The 25,982-nt window shown below is 44.9% G+C and overlaps 1 protein-coding gene across 1 annotated transcript in view; it reads right to left on the bottom strand.

The window, feature by feature from the left end:
• The window catches only part of LOC115637398 (homeobox protein PKNOX2), a 78,137-nt gene that overhangs the window by 27,956 nt on the left and 24,199 nt on the right, over positions 1–25,982 (bottom strand). The gene's annotated exons all lie outside the window — the stretch shown is intronic.

The raw sequence follows: 25,982 nt of genomic DNA, 5'->3' as shown, positions 1-25,982 counted from the left end.
AGCAACTAAATATTAGAGAAGCCAAAGCTTCTAACCTAAACTACACAGCAAATACTAGATTGACTTTCCTTCACATCAGAGGCTTTTTGCTAGGTTATCCGGTGCTTAAAAGAGATAAAGTGCTAATCAGTTGTGGGACCACTGGCTTAGGGCAGGGGTAGTCAATTATTTTTTGTCAAGGTCCAAATTTCTTGGTGAAGGTATAGTCAAGGTCTACACCTCCACCCAGCTCCCCTCCCCAACTCTCCCAATTGTCCCTCCAAGCTCCCTGATCACCTTCCAGCTCCCCATCTGGAAAGTAGGATGCACAGGGCTGGCCCAAGCCACGTGGTGTTGCCACTCACCCTCCCCCAAACATTCATCCATGCTCCCAGTTGAGCCAAATAGCAGAGCTGGGGGTAGGATCTGGGCAGCAAAGCAGGGTGTGAGCATGCAAGTGTGTGTGAGTACTTCTGAGCTTGGAGCCAGGAGGTGAAGCTGTTGGACTATGATCCAGCAAGCAGTGCGATACCCCTTTGGGGGCTGGGATAGCAGAGAGCAGGAAGGAGGATCCGGATAATGGGAGGGATCAAGGAAACTCTAGATGAGAGAGGCAGGATGTGGCAGAGCTGGTGACTGGAGGTGGACTGGGGTGGGAAAAAGGCCATTTGGGGGTGTGGGAGGAGCTGGAGGGGGCTCTGCAGACCCGCCCCAAAGGACAGAGGGTGAGGAGGACACCAGGCTGGGGGTGGGACTCTGGGGACCACTTGGGGGTGGGGGGTCACGAGGCCAGGGAGAAGCTCGGGGGGGGGATGCTGCACTCAGTGCCCCAGCACAAACGGATGCTGCAGGACCCCATCAGGCACTTATGAACTGGGTTGCCTAGTGAGGCTCACAAGTTGCAGCTCCATGGCCCAGCTGGCCCCACCATCTCCACAGAAAGCAGAGAAGAATTTGAATTAAGGTCCCTACAGTGCTGACCTCTGATTGACTGCAGAGTGAGCATGTGACATCCTATTGTTCCCTGATTGGAGGGGCAGGGCATAGTGGAGACACATTAGGCTGCCTGCTGGGGTGGATGTGTAAATGCTCCACCCCCCAAAAAATGTAACCGCTCACCCCCCCAATCCTGCACTGCTTGTGCTGGTGCAACAGAAATGTGCTAGCTTACAGAGCTGGGCTGCAACCAAAATCCTTCATCTAAACTCCCTTGAATTTTGGCTATGTATGGAGCTACACCTGACATTAGCAGCTTGGGCCTGTCTTTAATCAGACAGGAGTCGTGTCACCCAATTTTATAGTGCCTAGATTTTAATGCCAGAGAAGACAATATGAATCACCTAGTCTGACCTCCTGTGTAACAAAGGCCAGAGAATTTCACCCAGTGATTCTTGCATTGAACCCATACTGTGTGGTTGAGTTCTGTTATTTAGAAAGTCACCCCTAGGGAGGCCATTTGTCCTATTTTAAACTGGACAGTCCTTTCTTTGAGTGGTTTGTCCCCTCGCATGGTATTAAGACAAAACCAGATGTGATTTTGTCTGGTACCAGACAGGGGATGCTATTTTGAAGACCGTGTTTGATGCGTGACCTTGCATATGAGGTCACAGAGGTTGTGGTGGAGTGGGGCATTCTCCATGCAGCGCGACACCATATGAATTGTGAGTGTGAGATCACACCAGCAGGTGGTGGGCCATCCACCAGGGCCAGGCCCACTCCATTCACAGAAGTGCTGGAATGTCTGGTTGTGACACTGACAGGCCAGTGAACTTAACCGTTATGACCCATAACAACTTAACAAGAGGTACTGAAATGTAATCAAGACAATCTACTTGTATATGAATTTCAAAGAGATATACTAGACTAGCAATCATTAACCCATTTACTTGTAGGAATAGAAATCCAGAGTAGATGTTATGTGTATTTACCTGTATTTTGTTAGAAGTTTGACAATGTGATCTAATTAGCTTGTATATGCTAAATTCTGTTCCTGTCTTATAATGCTTCATTACTATGCTCTATTGACTTGGGGATGTTATCAATTAGATGGGACTTGTGGTGTAGGTAATATTATTGTCCTAATCTCTCTTGAAACTTGTAATTCCACATAGTAAACTACCTGTGAACTGTCTTGATAGTTTGAATGGCTAATTGCCTTAAGTGAATGAATGCAACTAGTTTACCTGTGTATGCACAGAAAATAGAAGATGAGCTTCAAAGCAACAATCTGCACTGCCTATTCTTCCTCGGGAAAGGTCCCTGTGTCAAGAGGCTTATTAGTTTGCTAGATGACTATAAAGGAAAGCCCCAGGCCTGATCCTGCATCTCTGGTCTGCTTAAACTTTAACAGGGAAGGTCTATGCCATAAGACTGAGGTCTGCAGGTTTACTCTGGATTAGCCTGGAATTCTCATGGAAGAATTTGGGCAAACGCTACACCTGGATTGCATGTTGGACCTTTTAAATTGATTCCAGAAAGATTTTTACAAGTTAGAAGCCTCACCATCTCTGCTATGAAATTGACTTAAGGATTTTACACATATCTGTATGTATATCAATCTTTTAACCACAGCAACTCTTTTCTTTCTTTTTCCTTTCATTATTAAACCTTTAGTCTTTTAGTTACTAAAGGACTGGAATCTGCATGATTATTGGTTAAGATCTGAGACTCATATTGACCTGGTGATAAGTGTCTGGTCCTTTGGGATTGGTGGACATCACATATGGTGAATCAGGTTTTTAGACTTGGGGACTGTGTTTGGCTTCTTGGTAACCACAGTGGTATTATAGAAGCTGTTTTGTCATTGGTTTGGCTAATCTAATTATAGAAAAAAACACCAGTTTGGGGCATTGTCTGCTCTATTCTTTGTAGTGTGCCCTGAGTATAGCATTCTCCATGTGGCCCATCCAGGCACACAGTCACACTGGTATTCTGTGAACGCTTGAGTGGCCACCTTAGTCACCCAATCTTCACGTATAAACTTCAAGTGATGGAGAATGTGCCCCACACCAGATTTCTAAAGACACCTAAAGATACAAAGAGATGCTTAGTGGAATTTTCAAAAGAGCTTGGGTGCCTCGCTTTCACTGTAGGAGTTAGGCACCTAGGTGCCTATGATAATCCCAGAGGGCTCCTCTCTGCATCTTCAGGCACTGAAATACCTTTAACAATCTGGTTTTACCTCCCCATGTAAACTGTTCCAAATGTGGATTCTGTCATTGTTCAACTCTTCCACCTTACTGCTCATCTGAATTTATCTAACTCCAGCTTCCAGTCATTGGATGTCATTATGCCTCTGTCTGCTAGATTAAATTGGCCTGTGCACTCAGAAGCTTTCTCCTCATGTAGATACTTAAATACCATAATCAAGTCACCTCATAAGCCTTTTGGATTAACTAAATAATTTGCTTTTGTATTTGGGATTTTTCCAGGCAGTAGAATCTTAACCTATCTCATTCTCTATAATGCTGGAGAAACTTTTTTTTGGGTTCAGACAGAATTTTCAGGGTGAGGCGCCCCCGCCTCACCCTTTTCCATGCTGCTCAACATGAGCAAAGAAAATATGTTCGTGGTGAATAATCTGCTTATACAGCATTCCTGCATCATGACAAGGAGGGGACTGCCTCTGTGTTCTGCCAGGCCCCCAGCAGGACAGTGGAGAAGGGCCAGGAAGAGACTGTTTCTGCTCCCAGCTGATGTGTGGGCATAGGACATCATGGAGGCCCCGGAATGCATCAGATATGATTGATCTTTATAAATATATCAGATGGATAAATATCAGGGAGGTAGAGGAATTATTTAAGCTTAGTACCAATGTGGACACAAGAAAAAATGGATATAAACTGAACACTAGGAAGTTTAGACTTGAAATTAGACAAAGGTTTCTAACCATTAGAGGAGTGAAGTTCTGGAACAGCCTTCCAAGGGGAATAGTGGGGGCAAAAGACATATCTGGCTTCAAGACTAAGCTTGATACGTTTATGGAGGGGGTGTTGTAATGGGATAGCTTAATTTTGGCAATCAATTGATCTTTGTTTATTAGCAGGTAAATATGCCCAATGGTCTGTGATGGGATGGGATCTGAGTTACTACAGAGAATTCTTTCCTGGGTGCTGGCTGGTGAGTCTTGCCCCCATGCTCAGGGTTTAACTGATTGCCATATTTGGGGTCGGGAAGGAATTTTCCTCCAGGGAAGTTTGGCAGAGGCCCTGGGGGTTTTTCGCCTTCCTCTGCAGTGTGGGGCACGAGTCACTTTCTAGAGGATTCTCTGCACCTTGAGGTCTTTAAACCATGATTTGAGGACTTCAATAACTCAGGCATAGGTAAGGGGTTTGTTATAGGAGTGGGTGGGTGAGATTCTGTGGCCTGCGTTGTGCAGGTCAGACTAGATGATCATAATGGTCCCTTCTGACCTTAAATCTATGTCTATATCTACGTCTATTTTTAGGATGCCCCAGAAACATGTCAAAGTGCAAAGGCTCCAGCCCTACCACAAGCATCTTTCCAGGCTCCTCTCTAATCATGGCAACTTTCGCAGGTTCCTCTCCCACAGAGATCCAGCTAAGCAGGGGTGCCCAAGAGGCCCTGAGGTATCTATATATCTGCCTGGGTATAACTCCTGCCTATGCTTCCTATGGAAGAGGCCCCATAGAGAATCTCAGAATTCCATGTATCACCTCAGAGTATCCTTACAACCTCCCAGCTTGCACGCAAGTGAAACAGCGCCTTCAGGGGGCTATGTTCTACTTCTCCATCTCATCTCAAAAGGGATTTCCCTCTAACCAGAAACAGGAGACTGAGAAGAGAAAACACACACACACACACACACACACACACACACACACACACAAAGCTACTACATTAACTTCCCCAAATCCCAGTGCTTCTATGAATAAAAATAGAGAGACTCATAAATGTTGGGATAATGCTGAATTATTATGAATTACTGTGACTGATATGAATGAATGTGGTATGCACGAATTTGGTGTGGCTTGGAATGTCTTAATTGGCTAAAGGATTCTGGGAGCAGGATTCTTTTAGCATCAGTTGGTGTAGAAATTTAGTGAGAGTGCTGAAATTGCACTTGAATGTTTAATTGAGGTTCTATCTGTGCGTTTGTTTCAACATAAGACTTTGAAACATGTCAGCCGATGACCAGCTCACAAAATAAAGAAAACGCAAAAACATGCGATTGGTGGGCTGGGCACAGGTTGGCTCGGGTCAAAATAACTCCTTTTGGATGACACTGCACTAGGAGCTCAAGTGAATGATTGATGAGAGGGTAAACATCAACTGATCTTTGGTCTGTGTCTCTTCTGTAGCCCCTTCTAAAATATTAATTGGAGAAAAACCAGTAATGAAATGACCACAGGGCATATTTTTGGGACATATGACTCCTCTGAGAAGAAGAGGTATAAATGCTAAGTAGAGTAAATTAGTTAGTTAGTTCCCCAATTAATATCTGAGGAGGTCCATGATGCTGTAAGACAGAGGGTCTCAGGGTAGCCAAGACCCTGCATGAAGGACTTTTTGTAGGACTTTTGAACCAGAGGGCCTCAGGGTAACCAAGATCCTTCTTCAGGGAACATTTGACAGCCCAAGTACTTAAGAGGAGAGAAGAAGAGAAGAAAAGAAGTCTCCATCTAAATGACTGGTAGCTATACCCGCTTTCTTTCCCAATCAGGATACTGTGTAAGGCCAACATAGTTACTGAGGGTTTATGCTTGGGGAATTGAGACTTATTAGGGAGACATTTTATACAATCTTTTACTGCTTCTGTGGCTTTTTCTCAAATAAACTCTGTGCATTGAACAAATTGAATCAGAATTTTCACTGGTACTGGTAACAATTTGCCCAGCTGTGGGCCATTAAAGATCCATTTCAACAATAAACTTGAAAGAAAAGGAAAGTAAATGGATGGTCAGTGTCTTGGCTAGTTCTTCAAAGCACTTCTGCCTTTCAATCACCACTTCAGTCTTGCCTGGGTTCCACTTGAGTCAGCTGATCATAATCCAAGAAGCATCTTTCATCTCTTGTAGGCATTTTGACATCTTCCTAGTGGGGTGGGTGCATCAGTTGAGAATGAGATATATAGTGGAGTGTCATCCACCTACCATCTAGCCCATTGTGTCTGACTTTTTGTCCCAGTGATCTCATATTGGTCTCACTGAAGAGAAGTGGGGATGGTATGATCCCTGTGGGACCCTGCAAGTGAGGGTCTTCACAGAGCAGGAGCACGCTCTGAGTTCTGCTGAAGAGGGATGGTTAGAGCTAGTGTGGTACTGGATCACCTATTCCTGCTATGCTGTGTAGGTGGGTTAGCAGTACCTGGTGATCCATTGTATCAAAGGCTGCAGAAAGGCCCAGCAGTATGAGCATGGAGAGTTTGCCTTGGTGATGATTAATACTTTCATCATTATTTTGCCAAGGAATGGGAAGGTGGAGATGGCACAATAGTTAGAGATTTCTTCAGGGTCAAGTGTTGGCTTCTTGACAATTGAGTGAACTCAGTAATGCAGTGGTTAAAACAAAAGAGGTGGCTAAACTAACCTAAACCAAACTCCATATTCCCTAAATGAGAAGTGGGTATAATTTACCTGAATTTATCCTCAACTACACTGCTGAGTGAACTGTGTTTTTCAAGGAGTTTGGTAGTTATGCTTTGCGGAAGGAGACTATTTTCATAGTAATGGGCATAGTTGCTCTTCACGGGCTTTTACCAGCCAGGAGGAGCATGAATCCATTTCACAGATAGGGAATTTAATAATTTTCAGGGGTTCTCACACTTCGGCCAATGTAGGAGGGCCAAACTCAGTCAAGGGTGGCAGGGTGATTAATATAATCTTTTGGGGGTCGAATTTTATTACTCTATAATTTCCATACATATTTGGTTGAACTTAACAGCAAAACTGAAAGACCTTCATAACAGTTGATGCTTGGGTCCGATGCCTGTGCTGTGCAGTCGAGGCTGAATCGTTGGTTGGATATACAGCTCAGCCAGCCATGTTTCTGCTGCCATTATTGCAGAGGAATAGAAAGCTCTTTTTGTGTCTTTTACTGCGATGCTGTAAAAGATGCTTTGTTATAGAGCTAAGTTTTAATCAGAATGTTGTGTGGTACTACATGAAATGCTTTTAGAGTCCAATTATATTATATCAAGGTAGTTACCTCTATTAACCAAACTTATAATGCCATTAGAAAATATCAAGTTTGCTGACAAGTTGTACTTTCCATAAGACTTTGATGGTTGGCATTAATTAGGCTACCATCTTTTATTTTGTATTCAGGCATGCCATATCAGCCTTTCCATGGTTTTCCCAGGATTATATCAGGCTAATTAGACTGCAATTTTAAAATATTGGCACAACATTAGGTTTTTTCCATTCCTTTGGAATCATCCCAAAATTCCAAGATTTGCTAAAAATCGGCCGTAGTTCAGAGAAGGCTAATGAAATCCGTGGCTGAATTAACAGGGGAATCTTGAATAGGAGGCAGGAGGATACATTCCCTCTGTATTTGGTACTGGTGAGATCGCTACTGGAACACAGTGTCCAGTTCTGGTGTCCAGAATTCAAGGAGAATGATAAACTTGAGAGAGTTCAGAGAAAAGCTGCGAGAATGGTTAAAGGACTGGAAAACATGTCTTATAGTGATAGACTCCAGGAGCTCAATCTGTTTAGCTTAATAAAAAGAAGATTAAGGTGTGACTTGATCACAGTCTACAAGTAGCTTCACGGAAAATAGAAATTTGATTATAAAGGGCTTTTGAATCTAGCAGAAAAAGTACAACAAAATCCCAGGGCTGACACGAGACAAATTCAGACTTCAAATAAGGTGCAAAGTTTTAACAGTGAGGGTAATTAACCACTGGAACAATTTAACATGAAATGTAATGGGTTCACCATCACTGAAAATATTTAAATCAAGACTGGATGTTTTTCTAAAAGATCTGCTCTAGTTCAAGCAGGAATTAATTCAGGATAGTCTTATGTCTGTGTTATGCAGTAGATCAAACAAGATGACCATAATAATGATCCCTTATGGCCTTATAGTCTATGGATATATATTGAATATGTCACCAGATGGCGCTCTTATACATAGTTGTAATTCTTTTCTTAGTATAGGAGCACTGTTCAGTCTTTTGAGAAATGCTGTATTCATATTTATTTTGCGATGCAGAGCTCTTTAGGGGAGCTGGTACAAGTAGCTTTTGCTTGCTGCCTTAATCTCTACCTAGGGATAATTTTTGGTAGAAAGTTGCTTTCTAGGAACTAGGTTTAGGAAGAAGTTGCCTGATGTTGTGTAGTCACCTATATTCAAAGACTGGTGTATACAGCATAAATAAACAAGTTACATTAAGGAATTACATGGACTTGATGTCATTGATTTCTCCTTCAATGCGAAATCAACCTGCAAGACACTGAAATCTGACACCTCTTGGTAGAGGGGTGACACTGATGTGAGACTGGAATATATTTTACAAGGAGAAAAATTGTGAGCTGGTGTTCCTCTTGACCCAAGATTGAGCATATAGTGAAGATGCTTGCAGAAATCAAAGCTGTCCAAGAGACAATAAAAGCTGCCAGAAGGTATTAAAACAAGACCTAAAACAGGAACTAAAAGTTTCTCTGAATGAAAGACCTAGAAGCTTTGCAGAAGGAACTAAAACAGGGGCAGGAGTTTCTCAGAAGGAACTGAAGGCAATTAGGTAGAAAGAAAACTTTATTAAATCGAAGCTACAATGTATCCAGACTGATTTTAAACCCAGCTACAAATTACCCAGCCCAGATTAGCAAAGCAGATTAAAGAGAAGAGCAGCAACTTGGGTAACATACATAGAAAAGATTTCTAGGAAATAGAAAACACCCAGAAAGCTTTTGCCAACTTGAAACTTGCTAATATAGGGCTTATCTACATGGTCCTGCAGTGTGGAGCAAAGGGGTGGTGGTGCGGAATTGCAGAATTCACCAAAGCATTGTGTTGTAACCAGAGGTGAAAGTAAGCGGTCTGGTTCGGTCTGGCATACCAGCAAGAGCGCCGTGCTGGACCAGACCGGCTTCCCCAGGCTGACACTTTAAAGGGCCTGGGGCTCCCTGCAGCATCTGGAATTCCAAGACCCAGGGCTCTGGCAGCCAGGCTTGGGTGGTGCTTTAAAGAGCTCGGGGCTCCTGCCGCTGTGGGGAGCCCCAGCCCTTTAAAGTGCCACCTTAGCCCGGCTGCCGCAGGGCTCCGTTGGTGATTTAAAGGCCCCGGAGCTCTGCTGTGGTAGCGGCGGCCAGAGCCTCAGGTCCTTTAAATCGCCCCTTAGCCCCGGGGCTCCCAGCTGCCTCTTGATTTAAGGGCCCCGACTCGTCCAGCTGAGGCCACACCTCTTCTGGTTGAGGCCACGCCCTCACTCAGGACTCTGGAGTACCAGTAAGTCCTTTAATTTACTTTCACCCCTGGCTGTAATTGCCCCAAGTAGACCCTGCTAGCAGGAACTAAAGGATACCTAGTTTGCTTTAACAGAGTCCTGTTGGAAAGATTACATTGTACTGGGTACCTCTTAGTTCTCACTCGCAGGATATAAAGGGGGTAGTAACAATGTAACTCTTTAGTGTATGCTGCAACTCACACCTCTGTGATCTACATCATGGGGCTGTGTAGACAAATCCAGAGATGAGCTGCAGACAGACTGAAGGAGCTGGAAGATCACTTACAGGAGAAACGTCAGGGGTTGCAAATACCTGTAGGAGCTAGCTGTTTGGAGGAGGACTCAGGCAAGCCAGAGAATGTGGGTGAGACTGGACACTTCCCTCGCCCCCATCTGCACCCCACAGAAGCAAAGGTGTTGGGGGTGAGACTGGACACTCCTCCCTCCCCCACCTCCATCTGCACCCCACAGAAGCTCAGCTACTACTGGGTTGAGTAATATAAAAGTTCTGTCTTTGTGGGAGAAACTTCCTGGGCGGTTAATTTACCTCAGTTTAACATTATATGCCACGTGGAGATGAACAAATGAGTAGGGGGGTGGTAGGATAGGGAGCTCCCAGCTGCTAACCCAAGAGGCCCATTTCTGATGGTCCTTCAAAACTTACCCCCTGAAAAGAGACTGAGTTATCCTGATTTGCTGCAGGTTTTGATACAAGGTTTGGAGCCATCCATCTGAGACCCTGACTGTCTTACAGTGTAAGATTTAGCTTATCAGTCTATATGGTATATACACACCTCCATAGGGACAAGATTTGTAACTGTTGAGGACTCTAATATATCAGACAAAGGCATTATGAGCTCCAATGGCTAGAAAGGCAAGGTAAACAATTCTAACAATAAGGTGCACTACCAGATGAGGGTAATTAACCGCTGGAAAAACTGAGCAAGGGATGTGGTAGAATCTCTGCCACTTGAGGTCTTTAAATCAAGACTTAACATTTTTCTAAAAAATATGCTCTATCCCTCGCAGTAGTTATGGGACTGACATAGGAATTAGGGGGTGAAATTCTCTGGCCTGTATAACTCAGGAGACTGGCCTAGTTGGTTGCAATGGTCTTTTCTGGCTTTAAAACCTATGAATATATGAATCTGTGAATCTCTGATGAGCTTATACAGTTGGCTGATAACAACAGCTGCGATGGTATAATAGACATAGACATCAGGAAACCGTTTGACTTAGTGCAACATGACATTTGGTTAAAGGATTAACACTATGGGAACTCCATATAGCATAAATTCAATGGATTAAAAATGGCTAACAGATAGTTCTGTCAATGTAATCATTAATCAGGAATCATCATCAAAGTAATGTGTACAAGCGGCCAAAGTTTATGCGAATAATAGACTTTTCAGTTCTCCGGCAATTCTAAAAAAAAATTCGGAAAAAACACTTTGGGGTCAAATAAAACATTTAATTCAAATTCAAATGATACATTATGGTTCAGTTTTGAGCATTTCTGAATGTTTTAATTGATTTTTAAATAAAATTAAAGAACATTTTGAAACAAAAAAATTGCTCTGAACCAAAAATTGCAACGTCATTTTGAAAACATCAGATAAAATGTTTTGAATTTTTCCATTTTTTTTTTAGTTTCTTTTTATTTTAATCAAAACAATTTGGTGAAATGGACACAAATTGAAAAGGTTTCAGTGTTACCAAATCTGCATTTTTCAGCAAAAAATTTTGTACAGAAAATTTTGCCCAGCTCTGCTGGTGGGGTCCTGCAGGGATTGGTTCTGAGACCACTGCTATTCAATATCAATGGTCTGGACGAAATTATAAAATGATTGCTGAAAAAGTTTGCAGATGACACAAAGATTGGTGGAGTGGTAAATAATATCGATAAATGGTGCCTAAATGAGAGCTAAACCATCTTGAAAATCTGGCCCCAATTATGTGTGCTGAACACTTGAAAATCTGTCCCTGTATATCATAACCACTGTATCTTGCAGTGATTCAGAGAATAATGGCTCAGCTGTTCCATGGATTAAATGATGCTGTCTGTTATTTGTATGATATATTGACATACTTGATATGGCTAGGGTAGAAGAAACAGAGAGGTAATGAAGGAGAATATTGACCTGCCATTGGAAGATAAAAGTTTGTGAAGGGAAAAGGACCTGAAATTGAACACGGTGACCATGTAATTACTGGGAAGGAAAATGATTGTCTTTTGATTGGCCTGAAGGTGATATAACTGAATATGGTCCTACAGAATGTGAATCTCAAACTACTAAAGAGAGACTGGAAGAAGAACAAGAACCAAAAGCTCTGACTGACAGACACCATTGACACAATGGAAATGCAGAGCTCACACAAAACTAAACTTATTACAAAAATATTGTAGAGAAGGAGTGTAGCATAGGGAGTCATGTAATGTCATTCTCTTCTGTATACTTTTCTTTTACATGTTTAGGCGTCTGCTCTCATCAGAGGCAGCTGCCTTTTTGTGAGGCGATTTATGCAGAATGTTGTAGTGTGGGTGAAGCGCTTAAGATTTGGCTTATATAATGTGTTAGTAGGGACTGTTGAGCATTTTGGGATCTTTGAATAAAACATGCTATATAAACATATTGTTTATTTATTTACTATCATTAGCCTCAATTCTGCAAGTCAGTTGGGCTATTCACATACTTAGGCCTGGTCTACACTACGAGTTTATCCTGAATTTAGCAGCGTCAAACCGAATTAACCCTGCACCCGGCCACACAATGAAGCCCTTTACTTTGATATAAAGGGCTCTTGATATTGATATCTGTACTCCTCCCCGACGAGGGGAGTAGTGCTGAAATCGGTATTGCCATGTCGGATTAGGGTTAGTGTGGCCGCAATTCGATGGTATTGGCCTCTGGGAGCTATCCCACAGTGCACCATTTTGTGACTGCTCTGGACAGCAATCTGAACTCGGATGCACTGGCCAGGTAGACAGGAAAAGCCTCACGAACTTTTGAATTTCATTTCCTGTTTGCCCAGTGTGGAAAGCTGATCAGCACAGTGACCATGCAGTCTGAGAATCGAAAAAGAGCTCCAGCATGGACCGTAGGGGAGGTACTGGATCTGATCACTATATGAGGAGAGGATTCCGTGTTAGCAGAACTACATTCCAAAAAACGAAATCCCAAAACATTTGAAAAAATCTCAAAGGGCATGATGGAGAGAGGTCACAATAGGGACTCAGTACAGTGCCGCGTGAAAGTTAAGGAGCTCAGACAAGCCTACCAGAAAACCAAAGAAGCAAACGGAAGGTCTGGGGCAGAGCCACAAACATGCCGCTTCTACGCTGATCTGCATGCAGTTCTAAGGGGGCCTGCCACCACCACCACACCATGGATTCCAAGGAGCGAGTAATCTCAGCCATGGTTGAGGATTCTGCAGATGGGGAAGACGAGGAGGATGAGCTTGCAGAGAGCACACAGCACTCCATTCTCCCCAACCGCCAGGATCTTTTTCTTAGCCTGAATGAAGTACCCTCCCAGCCCTCCCAAGGCAGTATCTCAGACCATGAAGCCATGGAAGGGACATCGGTTGAGTGTACCTTTGTAAATATAAAACATGGTTTAAAAGCACGCGTTTTTTAATGATTAATTTGCCCTGAGGACGTGGGATTCATTCGCGGCCAGTGCAGCTACTGGAAAAGTCTGTTAACATGTCTGGGGATGGAGCAGAAATCCTCCAGGGACACCTCCATGAAGCTCTCCTGGAGGTACTCCAAAACCCTTTGCAGAAAGTTTATGGGCAGTGCAACCTTATTCCGTCCTCTGTGGTAGGACATTTGACTACGCCACGCATGTAGCAAGTAATCTGGTACCACTGCATGACAAAGCCTGGCAGTGTATGGTCCCGGTGTTTGCTGGCATTCAAGCAACATCCATTCTTTATCTCACTGTGTTATCCTCAGGAGAGTGATTGTAACCTGGTTGAAATACAGGAATTTAATTAAGGGGACAGAGGTGGCCACTCCTACTGGGCTGTTTGCCTGTGGCTGAAAAGAAATTCTTCCCTGCAGTTAGCCAAGCGGGGGATTGGCGCTGAGCTTTTTGCATTTAGCTAGCAGGGATCTTCCCTGATACAAGCCACGTGGTGGGCGGAGGGGTAAAGCGAACTTTTTTAGTGGCCTTTTCCTTCCCTCCTATCTTCCTCCCAAACCCCACCTGGGCTACCTTGTCAGTTCTCTCCCTCTTTTTATAATCAATTAATAAAGAATACATGATTTTTAAATGATAGTGACTTTATTTCCTTAGAAAGCAAGCTGTGATCAAAGGGCGAGGGTGGGTTTCTTACAGGGAATGAGTCAATCAAGAGGGTGGGTTTTCATCAAGGAGAAACAAACAGAACTTTCACACTGTAGCCTGGCCAGTCATGAAACTGGTTTTCAAAGCTTCTCCGATGCGCAGCACTTCCTGGTGTGCTCTTCTAATCACCCTGGTGTCTGGCTGCGTGTAAGCAGTGGCCAGGCAATTTACCTCAGCCTCTCATCCCGCCATAAAGGTCTTCCCCCTTACTCTCACAGAGATTGTGAAGCACACAGCAAGCAGCAATAACAATGGCAATATTGGTTTGGCTGAGGTCTGAGCGAGTCAGTAACGTGCGCCAGCATCCCTTTAAACATCCAAATGCACATTCTACCACCATTCTGCACTTGCTCAGCCTGTAGTTGAACAGCTCCTGACTACTGTCCAGGCTGCCTGTGTATGACTTCATGAGCCATGGCATCAAGGGGTGGGCTGGGTCCCCAAGGATAACTACAGGCATTTCAATATCCCCAACTGTTATTTTCTGGTCTGGGAAGTAAATCCCTTGCTGCAGCCATTTAAACAGATTCGTGTTCCTGAAGACACGAGCATCATGAACCCTTCCTGGCCATCCCATGTTGATGTTGGTTAAATGTCCCTTGTGATCACCAGTGCTTACAGCACCATTGAAAAGTACCCCTTGCGGCTTATGTACTGGCTGCCCTGGTGCTCCGGTGCCAAGATAGGGATATGGGTTCCATCTATCGCCCCCCCACAGTTAGGGAATCCCATTGCAGCAAAGCCATCCACTATGACCTGCACATTTCCCAGAGTCACTACACATTTTCCCACATTTTCCCAGAGTCACTACCTTTGGTAGCAGCAGCTCAGTGATTGCTTTGGGTACTTGCAGCATAGCAGCTCCCACAGTAGATTTGCCCACTCCAAATTGATTCCCGACTGACTGGTAGCTGTCTGGCATTGCAACCTTCCACAGGGCTATCGCCACTCGCTTCTAAACTGTGAGGGCTGCTCTCATCTTGGTATTCTGGTGCTTCAGGCCAGGGGAAAGCAAGTCACAAAGTTCCATGAGAGTGCCCTTATGCATGTGAAAGTTTCGCAGCCACTGGGAATCTTCCCACACCTGCAACACTATGCGGTCCCACCAGTCTGTGCTTGTTTCCTGGGCCCAAAATTGGCGTTCCATGGCTAGAACCTGCCCCATTAACAGCATGATCTCCAAAGCGCTGGGGCCTGCAGTTTGAGAGAATTCTATGTCCATGTCCTCATTGCTCTCATCGCCGTGCTGCACAGCCGCCTCCTCCTCACCTGGTTTTTCAGGTCCTGGTTCAGCATAAACTGTACAATAATGCGCGAGGTGTTTACAATGTTCATGACTGCTGTCTTGAGCTGAGTGGGCTCCATGCTTGCCGTGGTATGGCATCTGCACAGTTCACCCAGGAAAAAAGGCGCAAAACAGTTGTCTGCTTTTGCTTTCACGGAGGGAGGGGTTAGGCTGTACCCAGAAACACCCTTGACAATGTTTTTTGCCCCATCAGGCATTGGGATCTCAACCCAGAATTCAAATGGGTGGAGGAGACTGTTGGAACTATGGGATAGCTATGGGATTGTTACCCACAGTGCAACACTCCAGAAGTCGATGCTAGCCTCGGTACATGGACGCACACCACCGAATTACTGTGCTTAGTGTGACCGCGTGCCATTGACTTTATACAATCTGTTTCCAAAAATCGGTTTCTGTAAAATCAGAATAATCCCATAGTGTAGACACACCCTTACATTTCAGAACTCACTCAAGTGCCTTGCTGAATGAGGGCCGTAAAATTGCACCAGAGTTCTGTGCTTATGAGCAGATTGCAGGCAATATATGGTAAAGTAGGAGCAAGCAAAACATACTCAATGAATTATTTAGGGTTGAAACAATGGTGTATAATTGAAAATAACTAAGGCTGCGTGTCTGTCACAGAAATCATGGAAGTCATGGATTCCATGACTTTCCATGACCTCCGTGACTTCCGCAGTGGCTGGGGCTGGCAGAGAGGCTGTCCGAGACGGGCAACCCCTGGGTCAGCAGCAGCAGTTTGGGTGTGTGGGAGGGACTCAGGGCTGGGGCAGGGCGTTGGGGTGCGTGGCGGCGCTTACCTGGAGGGGGCTCCCTGGGTCCCACTGGCATGTCCCTGAAGCTCCTAAGCAGAGTGGCCAGGGGGGCTCCATCCACTGTCTGTGCTGCAGGCGCTGCCACCGCAGCTCCCATTGGCTGCAGTTCCTGGCCAATGGGAGCTACGGAGCTGGCATTGTGGTGGGAGCAGCGTGCAGAGCCCCCCGGCCACTCCTACCCCTAGGAGCTGCAGGGACATGCCAGTCAGAGCTGGGTAGGGAGCCTAACAGTCCAGCTAACCTTCCCTCCCTCCCAGCACTGTGCGCTGCACCCCCAGGCCTCTCACCAGCACCAACTGGGGTCCTGAGCCACGTGCTGCTGCCTGCCTCCTCCCCTGCACCAGCGGGGGTTCCGGGTTCCCCCCCACAGTACCCACTGCACTCCCCGCCCACTAGTTGAGCAGCAAGTAAGAAGGCCACTTGGCACACATGGTCAGGAACTTCATGCCAGTTTCCCCATTGTCATCACAGACTAGCAGGTCCTGCTACATTCCAGCTTCATGTTACTATCACATGTTATTAGGGGTCAGGTAAGGAGGTTTTTTCACTACATAGCATTGCCGTGAAAACTTCACATTATTTTATACCCAACAGGAGACAGATGTGAAATCACGTGAAGTTTTCATGGCCTCGCTCCGGGTGTGTTCGGCAGCACTGAAGGACCTGCCACCCAAGACCTGCCGAAATCTCTCGTGAAGGCCCCTGAAAACTCTCGTGGGGGCCTGGGGCAAATTGCCCCACTTGCTCCCCTCCCCGCCCCGGGCAGCCCTGTTGCATAGTGACCTAGTACAGCAGCCACCATGACTTTTTTCAGTCAACTTTTTCTCTCTCATTTCTATTCTTTCTTTCTAATCCTATTCACCTGCATGGGGTGACAGTGAGGTGTGGTTGCTGGTTCTGTGGTGCTCTTTCAGCTGGGATGCATGCCACAGGGCAGAGAATTTTGAATCAATAAGCTGATGCCTGAGTCAGCAGTGCTTTTGTGAAGCTGGCTGCATCAAGGGCCAGTGCAAGAGAAGGTGGTTTTTCAAGTCTGTATTTTTAGAAGTGAGGGGGGAGGCAGGTTGGATCGAATGTCAAGCAATTTTCCCTACTCTCATTGCTCCTCTCCTATGCTTAGTGCCTCTAGAAGTAGCCTAGCACTCCCCATATTGGGAAAGATTGCCTAAGGCTATGTCTAGACTACCCGCCGTATCGGCGGGTTAAAATTGATCGATCCCCGAGCTTGCTTATATCGATTCCGGAACTCCACCAACCCGAACGGAGTTGCGGAATCAACAGGGGGAGCCGAGGACATCGATCCCGCGCGGTGAGGACGAGTGAGTAATCCGATCTTAGATATTCGACTTCAGCTACGTTATTCACGTAGCTGAAGTTGCATATCTAAGATCGATTTCCCCCCGTAGTGTAGACCAGCCCTGAGTCTAGGTACTGACGGCTGTACCAAGCTGCTCCTATCTGGGGTATTCAGTGCATCATAGCCTTACAATTAGTTCATTTTTAAAAACTTGTAGGTCACTTTTAAAAAAGGATTTTTCCCAATGAGGCAAACTTCAAAGGAAGACACGACTAATTCCAGCCGCAAAGTCATCACTAGACACTTTCTGCTTTTCCCCAATCTTATTCCAAAAGATCTCTCTGCCTCAGTAAGAGCATTTACTATCACCATGAAGCCTTAACTTTTGAACTAACGACTTTGAAAGGATTATATTGTTCCAATTTCAGCCTTATGAATCTAGTAAGACAAGTTGATGTGGTAGGAGGGAACAAACCTATGATTAAACAACGAAATAGAGCTGCAAAATTCAAAATCTGGTTCAGAGTGTTCAGATGTAGGGTTTTGGAACAACAATAAGCCATCCACACATGAATAATAATACAAAATTACCTCCTTGATATTTAGCAAGGGGAGCCTGGTCTGAAAATATTTAAAAAGTCGTGAAAATGAACTGAATCAAAGGGATTACATCCCTCTTTGAACCTATATATTTAGATCTTTGTTTCTGAATGTGGAGGATTTTTTTAAATCTATTTGTTATTTGTAAATGTTTGTCCAGTTATTTGTGCAAACCAGTTAAAACCTTTTTGGTCAACCCCTCTGCTCTCTCCATTTCTTAAGAAACCAACCTGGGAGCCTTAAATCAATGCCCATTTTAGGTCTCTAGCGTAAACTTTAGCTTAAATGGCACCAAGCCACTTCTCCAGCTGGGCTGAGGGAAGGATGCATTTCTGTGGCAGCATCACAAGCCACAGAACTCTAGCAGCAGCCTGGCTGTTGATTTCAGTTAAAGTTTGGGCAGGAGGTTGTTAAGGCTCCCAGTTCAGCTTTTTAAAACTTGAGAGATTTGGCAGGAAAGAAAGGAAGAGAGGTAAGAAGGGGGAGGGATGGATAAGGAGGCAGGAATAGGAATAGGGAAGTCTACAGGCTCTGGTTGCCTTTGTAGATGAAGCCTGTAACACATTTTAAATGTCATTTTCATCTGCACCTACAGAGTCTATTGGTGGAAATAATAAAAACAGTAAGAAGTGTTTATAAACTTTCTCTTAGGAATCCCCCAAAACTGCGGTGAAAAAAAAGAAAGAAAGGATCGAGCCATCCTCTGATAGCAATAAGCTACTCCTGCATATGCATTAGTTGACTACCGGAATATTTGACAGCAGTCAAAGATTCTCAACCTAAGATTAGATTTGCAAAGGGCCTTAAGTGTTGTGATGCAACCACAACATACAACTTTTAGGAGTCTAGAAAGTCACACCTAATTTTTAGCCCAGTGATTATGGCGTTGGCCAGGATGTGGGAGACTCTGGTTTGCTCTACACTACACAGTTAGGTTGACGTAAAAGGCCAGTTTTGGTTGGACGTATTCCTGGAGATTTAATCACATGATAATCTTTCATTAAAGGTGCATCTTTAATTCCTGGAGATTCCAGGCCAATCCTGCAAAGTTGGCAACCCTACTAAAGCAGCTTATGTCGATCTAATTATGTCAGTGTCACACTACAGCCTTGTCCCACCAGTGTAAGTGCCCTACTACACCAACATAATAACTCCACCTCCACAAGAGGCATCGGGCTTATGTCGATGTAGTTAGGGCAATGCAGTGTCCATGCTGGAGCCATGAAATTGACAAGAAAGCCGGGCATCTAGAGCCTGGCTGCCCCCGGGCACCCACCCCGCTACCTGCTCAAAGGCCGGCTGCGCCCTGAGTTCCAGCTCCCCTCTCTCAGTCCAGCTGCTGCCTGGAGGCTCCCCACTCTGAGCCTGGCTGTGCATGTGGGCTCCCTCCTCCAAGCCGGGCTGCAGCCCGCTGCTCTGGCTTCCCACTTTCTGTTCCCAGTCGGGCTGCCATGCTCTGCTCAGGAAACTAAGTCTGGATGGCTGTCCCCCAGCGGACAGCTGGGCTCCCAATGGGGAGCTGTGCAGAGCTGAACGCCCCCACACTACCCCTCTTCAGTTGGTGGAAGAGCTGCTGGTGAGGACATGCACCTCCGACAAAAGGAGAATAGTGTTGACATAAGCCACCACAGTAATTATTACTGCAGTAAGTTGACCTAACATTTCCATTTTTCTGCTACCTGGGGAGAAAAGATATGAATAGAGGTATCCCATACCAGAGGAGGGTTTGCTAACCACTGGGCTGTGGGACACTCTGAGATGGGCTTCCTTAATATCTCCTGTTGAAGCTGGAGTACAAGTAATGAAAGAGCAATTGGAACAGGGGGCTGCACCCAGGGTTATTCAGCACCTAGGGAGGGCGCCTTAACCATGGACTACAGAGTCACTCTCGCTCTCTCTCAGGCCCAGTGATTCTTTGGGTATTTATCCACAGTAGAACAATTGTTGGGACAGAGAGAGAAAGAGAATGCAAGACAGAGAGTGAATTACTCTGTAGTCCAGTGGTTTGAGACCCTACCTTGTAAATGCCTGGGGAGTTAGGCATTTAACTCTGAAGTTTAGGTGTGGATGGTCACATATGGATCGCACCCAGAGTATGCTCTAGGATGGTATATTATTAAAATGAGTGAGGGAGGAAATGACAGGGGTCTATAAAAGTATGACTGATGTGGAGAAAGTGAATAAGGAAGTATAATTTAGTCATTCACATAACACAAGGGATTATGTGAGACAAACAAGAGTCACCAAAGGAAATTAATAGGCAGCATGTTTAAAGCAAACATAAAGAAGTATTTCTTCATGCAATGCACAGTCAACCTGTGGAACTCATTGCCATGGGGATGTTATGAAGACCAAAAGTATAACTGGGTTCAAAAAAGAGTTATATAAGTTCATGGAGGACAGGTCCATCAATGGTTATTAGCCAAGATAGTCAGGATGCAATTCCATGCTCTGGGTGTCCCTAAGCCTCTGACTGCTAGAAATCATAACTAGAGAACAGGGGATGGATCACTGAATATATTACCCTGTTCTGTTCACTCCCTCTGAAGCATCTGGCATCAGCCACTGTCGGAAGACAGGATACTGGGCTAGATGGACCACTGGTCTAAACCAGTATGGCCATTCTTTTGTTTTCATGATGACTGATGATTAATAGGGACAGTATTGATATAAATTCCTCCTTCATATGTGTGCTCTGAGTTAGTGCCAAGAAGGTAGGCTAAAAATTAGGAGGAGGTTTCTAACTATCAGAGGAGTGCGGTTCTGGAACAGTGCCCCATTGGGACGAGAAAAGTAAGAGGCTTTAAAATGGAGCTGAATACGTCTATGGACAGGGTTATAAAAAGAGGTTGCTTATGCTAGTGAAGCAGATGGCCCAGGAGGTCCCTTTCAGGCCCAAGTCTTATGTAACTCCTGTTTAACCAAGTAACAAATTGGTTTAAAATTCTAAGCTCTGCTCCTTTTAAAACAAATGGACAAATGAAGTATATTTTCCTAGGCACTGAGAGCTTTAGTTAAATGCAGATGGATTTATGAGCCACCAAGCCAAATAATAATTCTTCCTTTTCTTTTTCTTTCTTTTAAATGAAACCACCAAAGAAACTGCATACAAATTAACTGTAAATGCTATGGAGGCTGAGAAATTAAGTTAAGAGTTCTTCTGTATTCAATAGAGTTAAAATTGAAAGCTCAATTTTAGCTCTACACATTTAATTCTTGAAAGTATATTCTGTCTTTAGCTCATTATACACAATTTGTCAGTAAACACAATTTATAATATAATACAAAATGGACTTTGTTATAAACCATTACATATGGTAAATTATATTACCATACATTAATATTTTACTGCATTTTTAAGTCTCAATGAGATTTAAAAAACAATCCAAGTTTGAAGAAAATCAGTTCAGTAGTTTTAATGTCATTAATGTTTTAAATTGGTAAATTGAAACATTTTTGTTCCGTTTTTAAAATTAATTCAAGTCTTCTATGGTTTAGAATACAGACCCATCCCTAATATCTGGCATTGCCTCAATCTCTAGGAGCATTTCAATCTTTGAAACGTCATATTTAAATAATGAGTTCCTACTTAGGAGTACTTCATTTCCCATTCCCTAAGTTGCATTAACACTAGCATAAATATAGTATATAATTTTCAGATAACACTCTGTGTCCAGGAGATTTTTATATCTGCATCTACATTTCTTGTGAAACATTTTCCTAAATTGGCACTTTGTACCATCTGTCCAGTGGGCTGAGGTACTGCAATGAATTATGATGACCACGGCATCCTGATGATGACTACCAGATTAACTTCTAAACGAAGAAAAAAAGGAAATATTTGAGCACCAAAAACCATTAGATTAAAAAATACATAATTTAGAAACCCATAGCTTCAGGGATAATTAGGACTAGCTGCATGGAATGCCCTAGAGTCCCTTTCTAATAGTGCTAATTGCCTAAATCTGTATTAATTGGTGTGCAACATGGTGCACCAGAAAATCTGCCAAGTGCTTTTTCATTTTTTTGCACCAGAAGCCAACTGCACGGAATGGATAACCCAAAAATCCTAGCTTCAAGAAAATATCTAGTGTACAGAAGATCCTGCATAGGATCATGGTATGATAAATTCAAGTCAGAATAGTCCTATTAGACCATCCAGTCCATAGCTCTACCAATGCAGGATTTCTCCCTGTAGAACAGTTTCTAGTCTGGCGTAGTTTCAGAAGTCCCAAATCATGGGACTTTCACACCTTCCATAAGGGTATTCTATAGGTATGGCTATACTTAGAGCTGGGGGGCTCAGTCCCAGTTCACGTAGACCCATTCATGCTTGCACTCATCAAGCTAGTGTGCTAAAAACAGTAGCGTCACTGAGGAAGCATGGGCAGTGGCAGCATGACCTACCCACCTTGAGTACAAACCTGCCTGAACCCCATGAGTATATACTCAGCATGGCTAGCCAATGTCACTGCACTGACTACACTACTGTTTTTAGCACATTGGTCACACCTCTAGCTCCAAGCGTAGACATATATAGAATCATAGAAGATTATAGTTGGAAGATACCACAGGAGGTCATCTAGTCCAACCCCCTGCTCAAAGCAGGACCAACCCCAACTAAATCATCCCAGCTAGGGCTTTGTCAAGCCTGACCTTAAAAACCTCTAAGGATGGAGATTCCACCATCTCCTGAGGTAACCCATTCCCGTGCTTCACCATCTTCCTACTGAAATAGTTTTTCCTAACAACCAACCTAGACCTCCCCCACTGCAACTTGAGACCATTGCTTCTTGTTGTCAATTGCCACCACTGAGAACAGCCTAGCTCCATTCTCTTTGGAATCCCCACTTCAGGTAGCTGAAGGCTGCTATCAAATCCCCCCGCCTCATTCTTCTCTTCTGTAGACTAAATAAGACCAGTTCCCTCAGCCTCTTCTCGTAAGTTATGTGCCCCAGCCCCCTAATAATTTTTGTTGCCCTCCACTGGACTCTCTCCAATTTTTTCACATCCTTTCTGTAGTGGGGGTCCAAAACTGGATGCAGTACTCCAGATGTGACCTCACCAGTGCTGAACAGACGGGAATAATCACTTCCTTTGATCTGCTGGCAATACTCCTACAAATGCAGCCCAAAGTGCTGTTAGCCTTCTTGGAAACAAGGGCACACTGTTGACTCATATCCAGCTTCTCGTCTACTGTAATCCCCAGGTCCTTTTCTGCAGAACTGCCACTTAGCCAGTTGGTTGCCAGCCTGTAGCAGTGCATGACATTCTTCCGTCCTAAGTGTGGGACTCTGAACTTGTCCTTGTTGAACATCATCAGATTTCTTTTGGCCCAATCATCCAATTTGTCTAGGTCACTCTGGATCCTATCCCTACCCTCTAGCATATCTAACTCTCCCTCCATCTTAGTGTCATCTGTGAACTTGCTGAGGGTGCAATCCATCCCATCATCCAGATCATTAATGAAGGTGTTGAACAAAACCGGCCCCAGGACCGACCACTGAGGCATTCTGATGCCAACCAGACATCGAGCCATTGATCTCTACCCGTTGAGCCTGCTGATCTAGCCAGCTTTCTATCCACCTTATAATGCATTCATCCAATCCATACTTCTTTAACTTGTTGGCAAGAATACTGTGGGAGACCGTATCAAAAGGTTTGCTAAAGTCAAGGTATATCACATCTACTGCTTTTCCCATATCCACAGAGCCAGTTATCTCATCATAGAAGGCAATCAGGTTGGTCAGACATGACCTGCCCTTAGTGAATCCATGCTGACTGTTCCTCATCACCTTCTTCTTCTCCAAATGCTTCAAAATGCAGTATTTGAAGACCTGCTCCATGATTTTTCCAGGGACTGAGGTGAGGCTGACTGGCATGTAGTTCCCCAGATTCTCCTTCTTCCCTTTTTTAAAGATTTGGTTTTGACAAACCCATGCTGACTGTTACTTACCACCTTATTATCCTCTAGATGTTTGCAAACTGATTGCTTAATTGTTTGCTCCATTATCTTTCTGGATACAGAAGTTAAGCTGACTGGGTTGTCCTTATTTTCCTTTTTATAGATTGGCACTATTTGCCCTTTTCCAGAGTTCTGGAATCTCTCCCATCTTCCATGACTTTCCAAAGATAATCGCTAATGGCTCAGATATTTCCTCAGTCAGCTCCCTGAGTATTCTAGGATGCATTTCATTAGGCCCTGGTGACTTGAAGTCATCTACATTTTCTAAATAATTTTTAACTTGTTATTTCCCTATTTTAGTCTCTGATCCTACCTCATTTGCACTGGCATTCACTATGTTAGACGTCCAATCACTACCAACCCTCTTGGTGAAAACCGAAACAAAGAAATCATTAAGCACCTCTGCTATTTCCACATTTTCTGTTACTGTTCCTCCTACCCCACCACCCATTGTCACCCTCATGGATGCGGGTTGAGCTTGGTGAAGAACTTTGCAGCACTAACCCATTCTAGAAGCTCACTGATCAGTAGGAGAGGATATTGGTGCTTGATGGCAGTAGTATTCCAACGCCTGATAGTCAACACAGATATGCAGTGTTTTGTCCTCCTTTTCAACAAACAGGATAGGGGCTCTTGAACGAGATTTGAAGGGTTGGACAAAGTCTTTAGCCAGATTCTCATCCAAGTAATCTTAAAGGCTCTTGAGCTTGGGTTCCAATAAAGGGTAAATATGCCCAAAGGGGATCTTTTCCTCTGGCTGGAGGTCTACAGGGCAATCACAGAGTCGATTTGAGGATGGGACATCAGTGTTCTCTTTATCGACCATATCCGCAAGGTCATTAAGGAACTAGTATTTCCAAAGTTCATGTACTACCATGCAGGAAGAGGGCTTTGCCAAGGGCCAGTTTCATCTCCCCACCCCTTAGATCTTCCTAGACATCACAGCCAGCAAAACCTGGAGCTGAACATACCTCCTGCTCTGCCCAAGTGTAGTGAGGTGGTGTGGCTCCCTGCCGCCCCGGAGGGTGCTGAGCCCATCTGGAGGCCTGAGTGGGCAGGGCTATGGAGCTCTGACCCCGCCCCACAGCCGGTCAGGCGGCTACCCGGAAGTATAAAGGCTTGCCCTCAGAGCTCAGTAAGGCCCCAGCCCCTGGAAAGACCAGATATCTCAAGTCTAGCCTGTGACTGGGAAACCCCCACGGCCCAAGCTGCAGGCCAGGACTGGCCTGACTTGCCCTGCGCTAGCTACCTGGAGAAGTTGCCGGACCTGCCCTGAACTTGCTACCCAGGGAAGTTACCGGACCTGCCCTGCACCTTGCACCCATTACCTGGAAGAGTTGCTGGGCCTGCCACTCGCCCACTACCCCGAGGAACCGATGGTGCTGGACCCCCCAGAGGACACCACCCTGATCCAGGTACTAACCGAGAGGGAGTCTGGGAATAGCCTGGGGGCAGCCGACCCTAGTCTGGCTACAGTACTGTCAGAGCCCATGTCAGTGTGTTGCAGCCAGGATCCCCACTGACACAGCAGCAGGTCTTCTGCCACCGCTAGGGCCCCGGGCTGGGATGCAGTGGAGTGGGAGGGCTTGTGTCCCCCCTGTCACCCAACTTGTGAGTAGCAGTCTCCCCCTCTCCCAGGCCTTTGGAGGCTTGGGGCTTACTATCATTGCTCAGCCCTGCCTGAGGGCCTGAGTTCTGACTCTGCGCTGCCTCGCCCTGACCCAGGGCCTGGGCTTATGGTGTTTGTTCCTGTACCACAAGGGCTGCCGAGGAAGACCCCACGAACAGACTAATTCCCTAAGCGTCAACTGCGGCGAGTGAGCCAGTGTGGCTCCGCACTGCCCCGGAGGGGGTCAAGCCCCGGGGAACCCTTGTACACCAGGAAATGCTTGAGTTGTGGATGGAGAGCCCAAAAGTGCTGCAAAATACTCAGATCAAACTGCATAATCTTCTGGTGGTTCTGGATTTTGATCTGGAGAACTGCTATGTTGTTTTCTCCCGGGGACACAAAGTCCTGGGACATCCATGTCACATAAAGCAATTATGCAAGCCCTTGTACTGCCTACCCACCAGCAATTACTGGAGGTATGCGTGCTCAGAATTCTGCCCAACACTTCAGCATCTCTCAATCTCTTTTGAACAGTTTAATTAACAAAGAAATGTATGACTTTGTTAAAGGTCCCACTCTTTTCTGTTGCCTCAAATGTTACCTTGCATATGGTATTTTATGATCCATGATGTGCAGCCCTTTGTAATGCC

Source organism: Gopherus evgoodei, chromosome 19 (genome assembly GCF_007399415.2).
Source record: "Gopherus evgoodei ecotype Sinaloan lineage chromosome 19, rGopEvg1_v1.p, whole genome shotgun sequence".
NCBI classification, from domain to species: domain Eukaryota; kingdom Metazoa; phylum Chordata; order Testudines; family Testudinidae; genus Gopherus; species Gopherus evgoodei.
This window is presented reverse-complemented; position numbering and strand designations above follow the sequence as displayed.